Here is a 15484-nt window from a genome sequence, read left to right as displayed (position 1 = left end):
ACAGAGGTTGTGTGGGCTTAGCAAATGGATGCATGAGTAGCCCGATGGATTTGCCAGTCCTACAGAAAGTGGAAATGAGATCTCATAGTCCAGCGAGACAATATGGCCAAAGGGCAACACTAACAAACCGACAATACTACTACTACTGCATGTATGCGACAACGTGCCGCAAGCTGCCTGCCACCTATGTGTGCACTTACCACATCTTCTTGTCCATTAATCCCTTGCTGCTGCTGCTGGTGTTTTTGTAGCATTGCAAGTGCTTTTCTGTGAACAATAAATATGAAAATTAAATAACAGACGGCACAATGAGTAACTGATTGAGCCAGGGGCATGTCAGGGCAAAGGTGTACATGCCAAGTAGCACAAATGGCAGTGATCAAGGCACAGCAGATGGCTGCATCTGTTTAGTATACCGTGCAAAGATCTAGCTTAAGGCGTTGCTTGGTATCCTGTAGGATCGGAAATGCGGCAAGAAGTTGATGTCATGCCTACATTTAGTTTCCTGTGAGCTCTTGCCAAGTACATTTTTTAGTATTCGAGAACGTTCGTCTTGCATAGCCGAAACTTCTTTAATGAAAACTGACTCATACTAGAGACCATTTATGATAAGTTATCTGACGTCCGTGTTGATATATTATTTATCCAAAAGAAGGGAAATATTTGCTAATATTTTAAATTATTCATTTGGCAGAGAGCACTGGATTGACCTCGTTGGAACCTAGCTTTGGTTTACCCTAGGAGAGGAAAACAACTCTTCCTAAATTCAACGAGCTTTGAGAAAGTCAATGACCATTTAGCGAATACAAAAACCCTTCCTGACGTCAATGATCTTTAGTTATTCCAATTACAGTTTTGCTCGCCTTTAATGAAGGGAGCAACCTTTCTTGAGGTCAATGACCACTCGGGAGTTCAATGACCGTGAAAAGATTATCAAAGCTGCTTTTGACAGCACGAAAAGACGCTGCCTTTATGCCGCGACTTCTGAATTTGGTATCCCGGCAAAACTAATACGGCTGTGTAAACTGACATTGAGCAATACCAAAAGGTCCGTCGGGATGGGAAAGGACTTCTCCGAGCCGATCGAAACCAAATGAGATTTCAGACAAGGTGACTCTTTATCGTGCGCATTCTTCAGTCTACATCTGGAGAATATAATAAAGCTGATGGAGTAGGACGATGTTGATATCATTGGTTCTCTCGATTTGGCTCCCACGTCAATGTTGATAGTCATAACTTCGAAGTCCTGGAACCAGTATGAACAGCAACAACAATGTCAGCTTCGAAATCCAATTCAGAATAACTCTTGCCAACATTTGCTACTTCGTACTGACTAGGCAATTGAGAATTAAAGTCCCCTCTCGACGAACAAAGACCAAACTCTACAAGTCACTCATCATCCCCGTCCTGCTATATGGTGCAGAGGTATGGACGATGATAACATCTGATAAATCGGCGTTATGAGTTTTCGAGAGAAAGGTTCTGCGGAAGATTTATGGTCCTTTTCCCGTTGGCCACGGCGAATATCGCAGTCGATGGAACAATAAGCTGTGCAAGACATGCGACCGCTTGGACATAGTTCGGGGAATTAAGAACAGCGGCTCATGTCGTCCGAATGGATGAAAACACTCGAGCTCTGAGAGTATTCGCTACAGTACCCGCCATGGGAAGCAGAGGAAGAGGAAGACCTTCACTCCGTTGGCAAGACCAGGCGGAGAAAAATCTGGCTTCGCTTAGAATCTTCAATTGGCGCCAAACAGCGAAAGCGAAGAATGACTGGAGCGCTGTTGTGAACTCGGCTATAAGCGCGTAATCGCGTAATCTACGCGAATAAAGAAGAAGAATATAAATATCCTATCTCTCAGCTTTTCAAAATTACTCATAATGAGACAGCATCGAGTTCTTCAATTCAATGTTATCTGGATCATTATCATTTCCTTGTTATCTGCATTCATCGCTTTACAGTCAACATGCGTTAGGAGTCCATTTCCGGATCAAGTTCTCTAATTCGTGCGCCAGCTTCCACTTCAAACTTGTCTAATAGTCGAGAATTTGAAGCGCTACGATGTATTTACTACTTACTCGCACATAAAATGACATAAATCAAAAACGAAATGATAAATCGCATTAATTTATTTTTTCTTGTATTTCCGAAACATGTAAAGCCAGAAGAGGACACATGTTTTGCCGCCTAACGGAACACTTGCGGCATTAAATCGAAAACAAAACCACAAAAACAACAACAACCCACACAACGACAACAGCTATGCGCGTTCAACTCCAGTCATCTCTTGCCGCTCGACTTAGCCCGACGGGTAGGCTTTGGAGGCATCATCAGCGCAGCTAACACATCCTGTCCATAGCTGAATGGCAGGCGGAGTGGGCGTGGCAGGCGCGTTGATTGCGTTCTCCATGCCGCAGTTGCTTGTTGGTGATTGTGACAATTTTTCAACACAATGACATGTCACAAAGAACGGAAGAAAAAAGCGAATGAAACCAAAATAAGACGCTGCATATGAGTATGGACGTGTATGTGTGCGTGGGTGCGAAGACACATGCCTGCGCTATGTGTGTGCGTGCGTGGCCGGGTTGAGTGGCTTGGCGAATGAAATTTGTAACGCACCTCAATGAAATTACAGCAGCGTGACAGTATAGAAAGGATTACATTACATTTGCTGTGATATGCTTTGGCTCGCATTGAGCTTTACCATATCACGGCGCTGATAAGTTCACTAGCAAGCTGACAGCTGCGCCATCCCTCCCCACTCCACTGTGCTGGCACACATTCACGAGCAGAATGAAATCACTGTCAGTCGCCCGGTCGCAGTGCTGCCTGACACTGTCATTCATCTTAGCACGGGCCTCCCTTTTGTATGTGTGTGTGTGTGGGTGTGTTTATTTTCTAATCCACTTCCTTAACGCTTCATTTTTTGCTTATCCAGCTCATGTGTCCGTTTCCGTTTGGCTTCAATGCTTCTCCTAAATGTTTTCGTATGCGGTTTGTTTGTCAAATTGATAGCGCCGTTGCTTTTGTTTGTGCTTCTCGGCTAACCGCACTCACGCACTATAAACACCCAATTACTCTCGATGTTCGGGCTGTTGACGCTTGTCATTTTCACATACACAAACGCACCTTTCGGTTGAGGTGTAGACGGGAGTTTCGGTTGATATTTATGTTGCTTCTGGCCCAAAGTGACGGTGCGCAATTTTTCATGCAACTCTTCACTGAGTGGTCCAAGCAGCTTTCGCTGAAGTTCGGCACATTTAAAGATAGTATTCAAGATTTAAATGAACTCTTCATTAACAAATATTTGAACTCTCCTATGACCAGAGTTTCTCGAAAGTACTTAATACTGTTGGAGGTTCATACAATAATATTAGGCGGACTTTATACTTCCTGGCATAACAGTAATTTTTTTCATTGCGTTGCACTATTAACATTGGCGAAGGCTTAGTCCACCAGACGTAGACTAAGTCATCTGGAAGGTGCCAATTAAACAGTCACCTATTGATGTTCCGAACTTTTTGAAGTGTCGACTTTGGTTTTGTGGGAAGAAGAAATGGTTCCGGTGCGACCTCAATGAACCTTTCTAAACCTCTTTATAATATCCGTCGGATTCCTGGGCTTTCTTGACTTAGAGGATGGAGACATGTGTAGAAGTTCACACAAGTGAGGAAAGTTCTCTGAGCACCATGCACTTCGGAGTGACCAGAAACTATTCTTTTACATATGGCTCAAACAGCTCAAGCAGCTGACGACTTTCGGTCTTAGACCAAATATCTTTTGAGTAGCCAAACAACATCTGTTTGAAGTTGAAATGAAGTAAGAAGGCGAAACATCTCCACCGAGGGTTGTGCGCAGGATTTGGAACCCGCTACATAAAACCACCCCCAATGAAAAGAAGAAAATAGCCTCGGATAAGTGACCCCTCCCTGATGACGACCCCTGTAAAAGTGTTACGGATTACTATTTAAGGGCATTTTCCTGGAATGTCCGGTCTCTTAGTTGGGAAGGCGCCACAATGTCAGCCTCGAAATCCAACCACAGAATATCTCTTGCCAACAACCTGCTACTTCGGACTCAGCAGGCAATTGAAAAGGAAAGTCCTCTCTCGACGAACAAAGACCAAACTTTATAAGTCTCTCATTATTCCCCTCCTGCCCAGAAGCACACACGATGACAACATCTGATGAGTCGACGTTACGAGTTCGAGTCGAGAGAAAGGTTCTGCGGAAGATTTATGGTTCTTTGCGCATTGGCAACGGGGAATATCGCATTCGATGGAACGATGAGTTGTATGAGATATACGACGACATTGACATAGTTCAGCGAATTAAAAAGAAGCGGCTACGTTGGCTAGGTCATGTCGTCCGAATGGATGAAAACACTACCGCTCTAAGAGTATTCGACGCAGTACCCGCCGGGGGAAGCAGGGGAAGACCACCATCTCTTTGGTAAGACCAGGTGGAGAAGGACCTAGCTATATTGGGAATCTCAAATTGGCGTCAAACAGCGTGAAGGAAGAACGATTGGCACGCTGTTGTAAACATGGCTTTAAAGAAGAAGAATTGACTCGATTTTCTGAATATGAATTTGGTCAGCAGAAGCATGCTGGGAATTCAAAAGTCACTGAGTTTGGCTAACACACTTCATAATATATATCTCTGCTGAAATTCCAGTTCGCTCTCTATTATAGCATTGTTAGGCACAGAGTTTTCGCGTCAATGTGAAGATATAAACATGACAAAGCCGGCATCAAAATAGGTGAATCCGTACGTGACCGTGTCTGCTGGTGGATTTCGTTGTGTGTCAAGCTGCTCGAATGCGTAAATGTTTAAATTAAATTTATTACAGACAAGTAGATTCCAGCCATTTCATCCTAGAATGAGCACATACACACAGGCATAATAATGATTACAAATAAAGCGGCAAACAATAGGCATACACGCACACACACGCACACAATAAATGTAATTTACTAATATCTATAAACGACACAATTCCGTTATTTGCGCACGCTTATGTGCATTTGTGAAGAGCTCGACTCACTGCTAGATACCTCTAAGTACTACTCGAACCTCTGCCTCTGCCACTGCATGTGTGAGTGTGTGTGGACAAGTCGAGCCCATAAGTAGGCGCTGTGGTTGTTGTTGGCATTCTACAATACATAGTGCGCATAACATGCATTCATGCGTCGAGTCCTTGATAAGATTTCTATAGGCTTGTGTGGCATACGTGTGTGTGTGTGCGTTGTTTATGTGTTGGAAATTATGAGTAACGTGTTGTAAACAGTTGGAAAATTGCAGGAAATCCTTATAAATTGGCAACAATTTTATTTACAACAACAGCTAACATAATGTGCGACATCAGCAAGCTGTGAAGTAAGGCTCAAACACGGCCTCAACAACAGAAACAGGATATCAGCAACACTGCTCAATGAGAATGGTTGTGTGTGTGTGTGTGTGTGTGGGTAGTTGCCATGCCGCTTCGTTGCTATTGCGAGTGTTCATTATGTTTTGTTGTTGGTTTCGCACTGTTTATTCGTTGTTGTTTGTCGCATTCATGATTGCTGTTGTTGTTGTTGCTGTTGGCTGCGGTGACGGTGGTGGCGTTGCTGCAGCAGTGGCTTCTTTGCTTGTCATTTGAAATGAGTGATGTCACAATAAAATATGGGAAATTGAATTATTATCAAATAAAATGAAAAATACGCACACACACATACGCCTTTAATTTGCATATACATACATACATATATGTGTCTGTGTTCGTCTTAATGTGTGTGTGTGTGTGACAATATCCGCAAAATGGCAGATCATAAATTCAATAAATGACAAATGCAGCGGCCGTCGAAGGGTAAAGAGGGCGGAAAGAGCGTAGGTCCTGCCGATGACAATGCTTTGCTGATAAACGGTACTCCCAATGTGTGTGCGTGTAGTTGGCTGGTTCGCTTAAATGCATTATGAATCAATTGAGCAAATAAAGCATTGTCCACAGCATTTTGTAATCTGTAAATTCACAAATAAGCAAATACATATTTAAATGTGTTTTTAGAAAAATGGCAGCAGAATCTATTTAGAAACTCTCAAAGCATCGTTGAATGACCAGCTTCCTGATGAGCTTGCTTTGATATTATAGATATTATTTCCGTTATCCATCGAGTGATTTGTCTGTTCATTGTCAAGAGTCTAGTTTAAGAGTATCTATTGAAGTGGGTGCCAGCGCTTCCCGCTAGAGGTTGGTGGTCTTTTAAAGAACCTGATTTTAGCTTTTAAACCCAGACAACTTAGTCAGATTTTAGTCAAGAGATAGACGCACTAATGCTGAGTTTAGTCAGTTACTCAACATATACTGCTTGAACCTTTCCTAATTAACTACACTGGACAATTTTCAAATATTTCTTCAAAATGAACATCAAAGAAGATATTATACTGCAAAAATAGCGAGAGGAACCGTGGATTCAAAGAGGCAATCCAACCGAGAGTTTTAATCAGCTTATTCGTGCATCTTCGTTTCTGAAGATCTACAGGATGATTCATATCCAGGTTCACTACTTTTTTAAAGAAAAAACACAGAAACCTCAAAATTAATGGGGATTCTATATTATTTTTCGGAAGAACATTCTTTGGCATTTAGTTTTTGAAGATTATCTCTTTCGAATATTGGCCGCAGCAAAGTTTCAGATGGTCTATCCGTTGAGTCCAATTCTCTATGACTCGTTCGAGTATTCCGACTGATAATGTTATGTTTCAAGTCCTGAATCAAAGCGGGATTATCCGCACAGACTTTACATTTTATATGTATATCCCCACAGGAAAAAGTCTAACGGTGTAATATGACACGATCTTAGTGGCCCATCGACCGACTCAAAACGTGAGATAATCTGCTCACCAAAGTGTTCTCTTAATAAATCTATTGATTGACGAGATGAGTGGGAAGTGACGTCGTTTTGACCGTTGTTTTCTCTGTATAAAATCGTAGCTTTTGAATCTCTTTCGGTTGTTCTTCGATCCAAATGCGGCAATTAGCCATTGAGCCAGAAACAAGCCTCATTCTTAACAACAGAAGCGATCAGAGCTCAAAGTCATTTGGGAAGGTCGAGCGGCTTCAGTTCTTGCACAAGCTGTATTTTGTACGTTTTCAATTTAAGATCTCGACGTAAAATGCGCCAAGTCGTTCCATACGTTAGTCTGAATCGTGTACACTCTCAGCTACGGCTGCTATATTCTCTTCTCGTGCTGTAATATCTATTCTATTGGTTTATTTGGTTGAATATTTTCCAATAATGACGATGGGTGATGATGTTGCGAATAGTAATCAGTAGGCCGATTATATTGACCATAAGTTGAGCGAAGGGTGTGAACCATTTTCTTTACAGAACGTGAATTTCCGTAATAAAGTTGAACGATTTATAAACGTTCTTTCGGCGTAAGACTCTCCATAATGAAATGCCAAACAATACTGAACAAAAATAACACTACTCACGCTTGATCTGTCAAAAAAAGGCTATTGAAAAAAGTACCTCCACTTGGATCACCCAAACTCCTTACTTAATTACATTCATTGTTACTAGACGGTTTTGTACGACTAATATATGTTTTTCAGGTTCTGTTAGTCCCAGGACACAATTCCTACCTTTGTGGAGCGATATATTTGAACTAGATTGATTCTGTGGATTAGTTCTATGAATTTGTAAGTTTCTATGGTAAGTACATAATCATAATTTTGTAGACCGATTTCTACGCTTTAAGGTTTAGAAGGCCATTTATTTGAAATAATCATTCATCCTACTAAAATATGCTTACAATTATTACAATATTTGTCGAGGCAGATTTTGTTCCATTGTTTGCTGCCATTTAATGGTCGCCAACAACAACAGTGCAGTCTACGCCACTTAAGGGGATTTGTAAGTGAAACCTTTCAACCACTTCGGCGATGCGACGGCGAAATACAAATCTAACGGTGATCTCTCACACATCACCCACAAAATGTTAACCACAAAATCAAAGCAACAACAGCTTTGCAAGAAAAAATGCCAATACAGCGCTTCGTAAAGCAAAGCCAAGGAAATTGAGAAGCAGAGGTGGGGCGGGCAAAACACGAAGATGAAATCGAGATACCTAAACATATTTGAGAAAGCGTATCTAAAGAAGCCAGCAAGAATTCCCGCAGCTCCGATTTTTCCTCCTACCGAACTGAATGTTGGCAAAACTACAAGACACTAGGATGTAAACACACACACACACACACAAGTAGATGCATATAAATTTGGTTGCACACAGATACGAAGCTGCTTGCTTGACTTGCCTGCTTGTGCGTGTCTTTGATTTAACGGATTTCAGGTCCCTGCATCGCCGTCCGCCCTCCTCAGCCCCTTGCAATCGGTGCTTGGGCGCTTTACAAGATTTTCAATTTGCCTTGCGGATGAGTTTGTGTACAAACATAAATATGCAGAGCGCAGAGAGGTGTGTGCATATGAATAATATTGATATGTAAATTTGCTTACGACAGACAGACAGACAGACAGACAGACGATTCTGTTGCTCAGCTGTGCGGAATTCGGCCTTAGGAAATACAGTATTTTTGCACATTTCCCATCCGCATTTCACACTTAAATATACAATTTTGAAATCGAATATATTTAAGCTGTCGCATTTGATTGGTTCAACGCCTTCGCCCGAAAATAAATTCATACAAATTACATCTGTTTGCGTGTGTGTGTATGTGTTGGCATAGAGATTTTGTGTTATGAATATTTCCCAAAAAGTGAATAACTTTATTTGATAGATATACTGTTGCCTACACACATACACAAACAAACACACGTATGCATGTATGTAGGCTGCGATGAAGTGTTGCCTGATCGTCTTAGTTTCTGCTTGATTGCCAGTGATTTGATTTTGCCGATAACGCGTGTTTGTACATTCGCATTTGCCAGCATAACGGTACACGAAGTATAAACAAGTGCTTTAGCTGAGGAAATTTGGGTTTTGATACTTGTATCATAGTTTTATTTCTACATTTATATATTTTTTTGGAATTTTAGAGTACTGAAACAAGCTCTGGCATAAGAAACATTCCCATTTCCGGGCTTTAGTCGCATGATCCGTTAAATAAAAGTATCCTACTGTGTCGAATACTCGCAGAGCTCGTGTGTTTTCATCCATTTGGACGACTTGAACTAGCCAGCGCATCCACTGTCTCTTAATTCCCTGAACTACAAGTATGTAAATGTAGTCGTATATCTCGTACAACTCATCGTTCCATCGACTGCGGTATTAGCCATTGCCAATAAGCAAAGGACCATACATTTTATGCAGAGCCTTTCTCTCGAAAACTCGTAACGTCGACTCATCAGATTTTGTCCTCTTCCATGTCTCTGTCAGGACGGGGATGATGAGTAACTTGTAGAATTTGGTCTAGGTTTGTCGAGAGATAAGTGTTTATGTAGGAGAGAGTTGTAAGGTTGATTCAATATCGACGAATCTTACCTGGACAGATATCCGTCCTTTGTGTTACTCATAAACTCCTAAAAGGTAGATTCCCAGATCTTCATCGATCGACGAATCGTTTTGTGCTTACCATCAATATATTAAGATAGTTAATGCAATATCACCAAAATTCTTCTTAGCCAAAAGTGCGTTTACCGAGATACTTCCATCTTCGTCTGGTACCAGCTGAGCAATAGGAAAGGGTGAGGCTGAGTAAAGTAAGCGTGTAAACTTATTGGACAGTGTTCGCTCAGAACATTTATAATTGCGGCGAGATTGACTTTGCTAAGGCAGTAGTTCCGATGGCCTCTTTCGGTAAGTTCTGGTTGTTGATCGGCGAGTTCACTGGAGGTCCAAAAATGCAATGCCAGAACGCAAGAACTGACGTGACTCCAAACGGATGAAATTGGGGAAAGGGTAGTCTAATATAGAAAAAGCTTGAAGTTATAGCTAATTAGTAACGCACTTCTTGACTAGGTTTGAGCGCACCGTCCAAAAGGCCGAAGCCAGTAAAGCCTCTCGGCTGAGGTTGTGAATGCATACCTTTCTGAAGGAGTTGCAATTCGGAGCAGTACAAAGACGAAGGAAACCACACCACGTACTCTCCCCCTTAACCACGGTTCTTTCGTAAAAAGACACAATTGTTGTTGATAAAGTCACAACTTTAAACTCGAGAGCTGCAGTTAAGTTAAGTGTAAAAATTAACAATGGATATGAAGCCTTCAAAATAAAAGCCTAACGCATTTGTGTGATACTAAAGCATCTCCAGAAAACTCGGTATACATTCTGGTCCGGAGAAATCTTTTATAATTATTCAAAAACAAAGATATGTATGTCAGATGCATTTTCTTATTTTCCAACAACTTTTCGAATGCAAACACCCAGTTTTGAAATTTATTTTACAGGCTACATGTGACTGCTGCAACTATCTTCTTCTTCAACTATCATCTTTTGAAGTTCTTTAGTCAGTCAGGCGGTACGTTTAGACTAAGCTCATACTAGAAACTGGAGAAAACTTAGTCACAAGTAATTGTTTCATTTGAAAATGCGCTCTAACCGAATCTTGTTAAATAATCCGGTAGCCAAACATTGCCAAAATATGCAATAATTCTTAGTACTTTGATGGCTCTGACTACCTTTGTTGAACCGGAAATGCTTTAAATGTGCTATATTTCTGCTTTAATGCTCTAATATCAATACAATAATACAATATAAAGCCCATAGACACGCATACAAACACGCATACATTTGATCAAGTCTATGCCACCATAAATATGGTGCTTTATATCGATTTTGTGGAGGGTATTGCAGGCATACAACCAGAGAGACACCAAAATGGAGACGCACACACATGCCATATATTCATATGTGTGTGTATGTGGTTGTATTTCTGCATCCCTGCAGCAGTTGAAGGGTTTCTGAAATTATCCGCTTAGATCACTCAACTAAAAAACTCAATTTGCATATTAATATTTCCAATAGGCGAGGCGAAAGTGGGGCCTATTTTTTGTGCGGGCACGAGTTTTCCCCGTTTGAAATTCGGTTTTGTTTTTATTTTTGTCTTCCGAATACATATACATACCTACATAGATGATGAAACACATAAGATCATAGCCCCACTTCGCCATTGTCGAAGGATGTTCAGCGTCGCTTGTTGGGCTTGTCTTCGTTTGAGTGCCTGATTTTTGATGTGTCGAATGTTTCGCATTTTGCTTTTGTTTCAACGGCGCAACCATGTACATAGTTGCCTGTGTGTTTGTATGTATGTAGGTGAGCGTGCTTGTAAGTTTTTTTAGGAAACATGTGTTTTTCGTTATCCCCAAAGCCGTTTACGGCCGTACGTAAGACACTCACAAACACTCACATATCTATATTTACAAGTACTCCTATGATACGAGTTGTACAATGTTACTGGAGTATTGTGGGCGCTTACGTACTACGCCGGCAATCTTCCGAAATCGCACACATTCACAAACTCAATTCGCTTGTTTACCTTATGAGCATGTTGTGCCGTTATTTAAGAGCTTCAAACGGTAAAATGATTTCTGGCACGCTTACATCAAACCGCTTTCGGCTACCAGATTTTCGGTCTTCCCCGTTGGCTTAATGGCATGTATATATGTATAGGGTGATCCATTTCGAGGTTCCCTACTTTTTTTTTTAAGAAAAAGCACAGAAACTTCAACTCTAAAAGGGAATGTTTATTATCATTCGAAGGAATATTCTTTGGCATTTATTTTTTGAAGATTATCTTTTTTAAATGTTGGCTACATCTCAGATGATCCATCCGTTGGGTCAAATTTTCGATGGTAACTAGCGATGTTTTGCTCCAAAGTCGGAATCGAAGTGAGATTGTCCTCATAGACTTTAGACTTTACATATCCTTACAGGAAACAGTCTAAAGATGCGATATCACACGATATTGATCGCCAATCGACCGGCCCAAAACGTATAATTATCTGCTCGCGGAGCTGTTCTCTGAATAAGTCCATTGTCTGATGCGATGAAGTGAAGTCTTGTTGAAACTAAATCCCGCCGAGATCACGAGCTTTAATTTCAGGCATAAAATAGTCAGTTGGCGTGGTGCGATATTGGTCGCCATTTACGGTTACGTTCTCACTCTTGATCTTGAAACTCTTCAGGTTGCTCTTTGTCCTACATTCGGATTGCATACCGATTGAGCCAGAAATGGGCCTCATCGCTGAACAAAATTTGTCTCGAAAACGTCGGATCTTCTTGGAAGTGCCTCTACTTGGTTCACCCGTTATAAAGTAAAGTCCCCAGAAACATTTTGGAAGCTAGATTTTTTGCCCACACTCAACCATACATATGTACGTGTATGTATATTTCGATACAAGCTCTCACGTGTTCAAGCAGTTGAACAAATTTCATAAATTGCTTACATTCATTCGAGCGTCACACACCTATACATACATATGTTTATGTCAAGTGTTGCATATGCAGGTGCTCATGTTGTCATAACGGCAACGCTCACTCCATTCGCCTTGTATTAACCTGGTCTGCGTGACACATTACTCCTGTTTGTTTCTCGTGTTTGTATGCCTTTTTGATGAGCATAATATTGTGACATTATTGAGTGAATTTTGTCAATTGGGTTTTGTTGGCTTCGATACCAGCCACCCTCCTGGGGGAATGACATAAATAACATATGTATTACATGTGTTTCGCTTTAGTTGCTCACTTATTTCATAAAATTAATTCAATATTTTTCATAAGCTCACGAAATGATGGCTTTGGAATGTCTGTTTGTAAGGGGATTGCTTTTATTGACAACAACAAAAACAAAGTTGGAATAGGATTTAATGTAGAAATAGAGTTTGCATCGAAAAGGATCCAAGGGACCGAGGGGAATACTCCTGTAAAGTTCGATAGCGGTACTTATCACCATTTGGAGTGAGTCGGATATGATCTTCATATGATGCTGGTATTACTTCGTAGTCAAAAGCTTTTTTCTTTGAAATTGTAAGACTTAAAAGGTCTTTCATAATATGATTTCTTCGTATCACCATTTACATGTAATGAATGGTCTCTTTATCCTTGTAGTAAGTGCTACCAATTTTTTTTCCATTTAAGTTCTGATGGTGAATAAACACTCTCAATACACTCCAGAACTGGGCATCGCAAGCGGGTATGGTGTTGAACCCCGAGAAAACGGATCTGCTCGTGTTCATAAGAAAATTAGCCTATAAAGATTTCCTTCTATAAACGTAACAGAACTCTCTCTCAAGGACCGCACCAAGTATTATATCTTGGCGTATTTTTGGACAGTAAACTGCTCTGAAAGCACAACGTGGAAGAAAGAGTGAGAAAAGTGTTTTATATGCGTGTAGGCAAATGCTCCACACAGCTATTGTTAGATCAATTCTGCTCTACGGTGAAGTAGTATGGTGGACAGGCGTACTGAAATCCACCTGCAGGAAGTCAATAGAAAGGGTTCAGAGGCTCACTGCGCTGTGTATAAAGGGAGCTTTAAGAACAATTCCACCGGTGGCCCCTGAAGTGGTACTAAACCTGCCACATATAGACCTCTTCGCTGAAAACTGCGCAGAAAAATCAATGGGACGACTACTGGCTGCAGGAGAATTTACACATTAAACCTTCGGGCATAGCTCGGTGGGTTATGGTGGTTGGGCAAAGACCGACTGGATCATATAGTCGTTTAACTTTTTTGTTTTTTAACTGGGAAAGAAGATTCAAAGTAAACATAGGAAAAGACTTAAAGGTATGTAAGCAACGCGCAACACTCTAAACATCTATATGGATGGCTCGAAAATGAACTATGGTGTTGATGCGGGAGTATACTGCCCAGAGTTGAGCATAAGGCAACCTTTCACTTTGTCGGACCACTGTAGTATATTTCCAGCTGTGGTCCTTGCTATTGTGCGCGGAGCTGGCCTCTAATGCACTAGGGCCAACATATAGCTAAGCAGAAATCAAGGGAGTAAGTCTGGAAAGTGTTACCAGAAGTAAGCAACTTCATTTTTACTGGGTGCTAGGCCACAAAGGCATGGCGGGATGGAATAGTGGACGAGATTCGAGTGCGGCTAGCATCCGAAAACCTGATCAACATTGTGAAACTCATGCATTGTCTATACGACGATCTTGACAGAAGCAGAGTAAAGAAAATCAAAACCCAATGGAACGAGCTACCTGGGTGCTAAACTTCAAAAATCATGTGCGAAACGATAGATCGGAAGTACACAAAATTCCTATTGGCTCTCAATAGAGGAGACTATAGGAACATGATGGGAATACTAATGGGGCACTGTCTGTTGGCGATACACGCCGGCAAAATGGGGCTGACAGATCGAGGGCACCAGGGTAGCAAGTAGCAGGTAGTATCTCTAGTGCAGTTCTCCCGCATTGGTAAAACTACGCTGTAAGCATATGGGGTCCCTACGGTATGATGCACTGGAGGGAGTATGGATAGTGTGGCCACAGAGTCTTGAAATTCGCGTCCAGCGCTGGCATTCTAGACGATTTAGAGGAGATTCACATCACCGGGTTAATACGATTTACTCGTTTCGTTAGCTTTGCAGCTGTTTTATGTCATGGGTTCGAACCAATATTCTGCGTTGTGAGACTGCGCTCCTCTAGCCACTACCTCATACAACCCAAGCTTCCTGCTCCTCCCCGAAACATTGATAATACCGATAAAAAGTGTTGTACATCGTAAAAGCTTTCGTTTATTGCAAACATTATAATTCTGTTGACAGCTCCATAACTGCCATTATTAATGTGTATGTATGCTTGTCAGTATACTTGTATGATGGGTTCTCTGGCGCTAAATTCACACTAGAAAGTTCTGCTTAATAAAGCATAACATAAACCACTTGAGCAAAAGAGTTGAAATTGAGGCATTAAACTTAGAATTTACTCACAACCATTAAATTTAGACGCACTAAAACTGTTCTAGTATGAATGTAGAACAACAAAAAATCACTTTCGAAAAATTAAATACTACATTGCTCAGTTGAGCCAGCCAGAGACCTTAATTTCCGGCTGTAAAGAACTTTGCTAAGACAATAAAGCACAACACAAACAACTTTCATAGAAATGCATGGATGTAGGTTGGCATGTCTTCTGGTACTGGTACTGGTACTGGCACTGGCACTTTTCGTACAAATGACCGCATGTATGTATGCATGTAGACGTGCTCGTATGTAGAAAACGTTGCTGGGAACGACTCACTTCTTGTTTATTATGCCAAATGTTTGATGTTTGTGGTAACAAGCGTCTTGGCGCGCGAAAATCCGATAACCTCAAAGTACCCAGAAGGAAATGTTGGCAATGCCTTTGGTTGATTAAGCTCCGATCTAAATTTGAAATATTCTTCAAGAATTCTGCTTTAAAGTAGAAATAATGCAGAATTCAATTTGATTTTCTTTTTATATTTCTATTAAGAACGAAATATGTAAGGTAAATGGAAACTAAAAATTATATTTAGATAGAGAAATCGGGTTCAGATTTTCTC

This window comes from Bactrocera dorsalis, chromosome 5, assembly GCF_023373825.1.
Source record: "Bactrocera dorsalis isolate Fly_Bdor chromosome 5, ASM2337382v1, whole genome shotgun sequence".
Taxonomy (NCBI): domain Eukaryota; kingdom Metazoa; phylum Arthropoda; class Insecta; order Diptera; family Tephritidae; genus Bactrocera; species Bactrocera dorsalis.
This window is presented reverse-complemented; position numbering follows the sequence as displayed.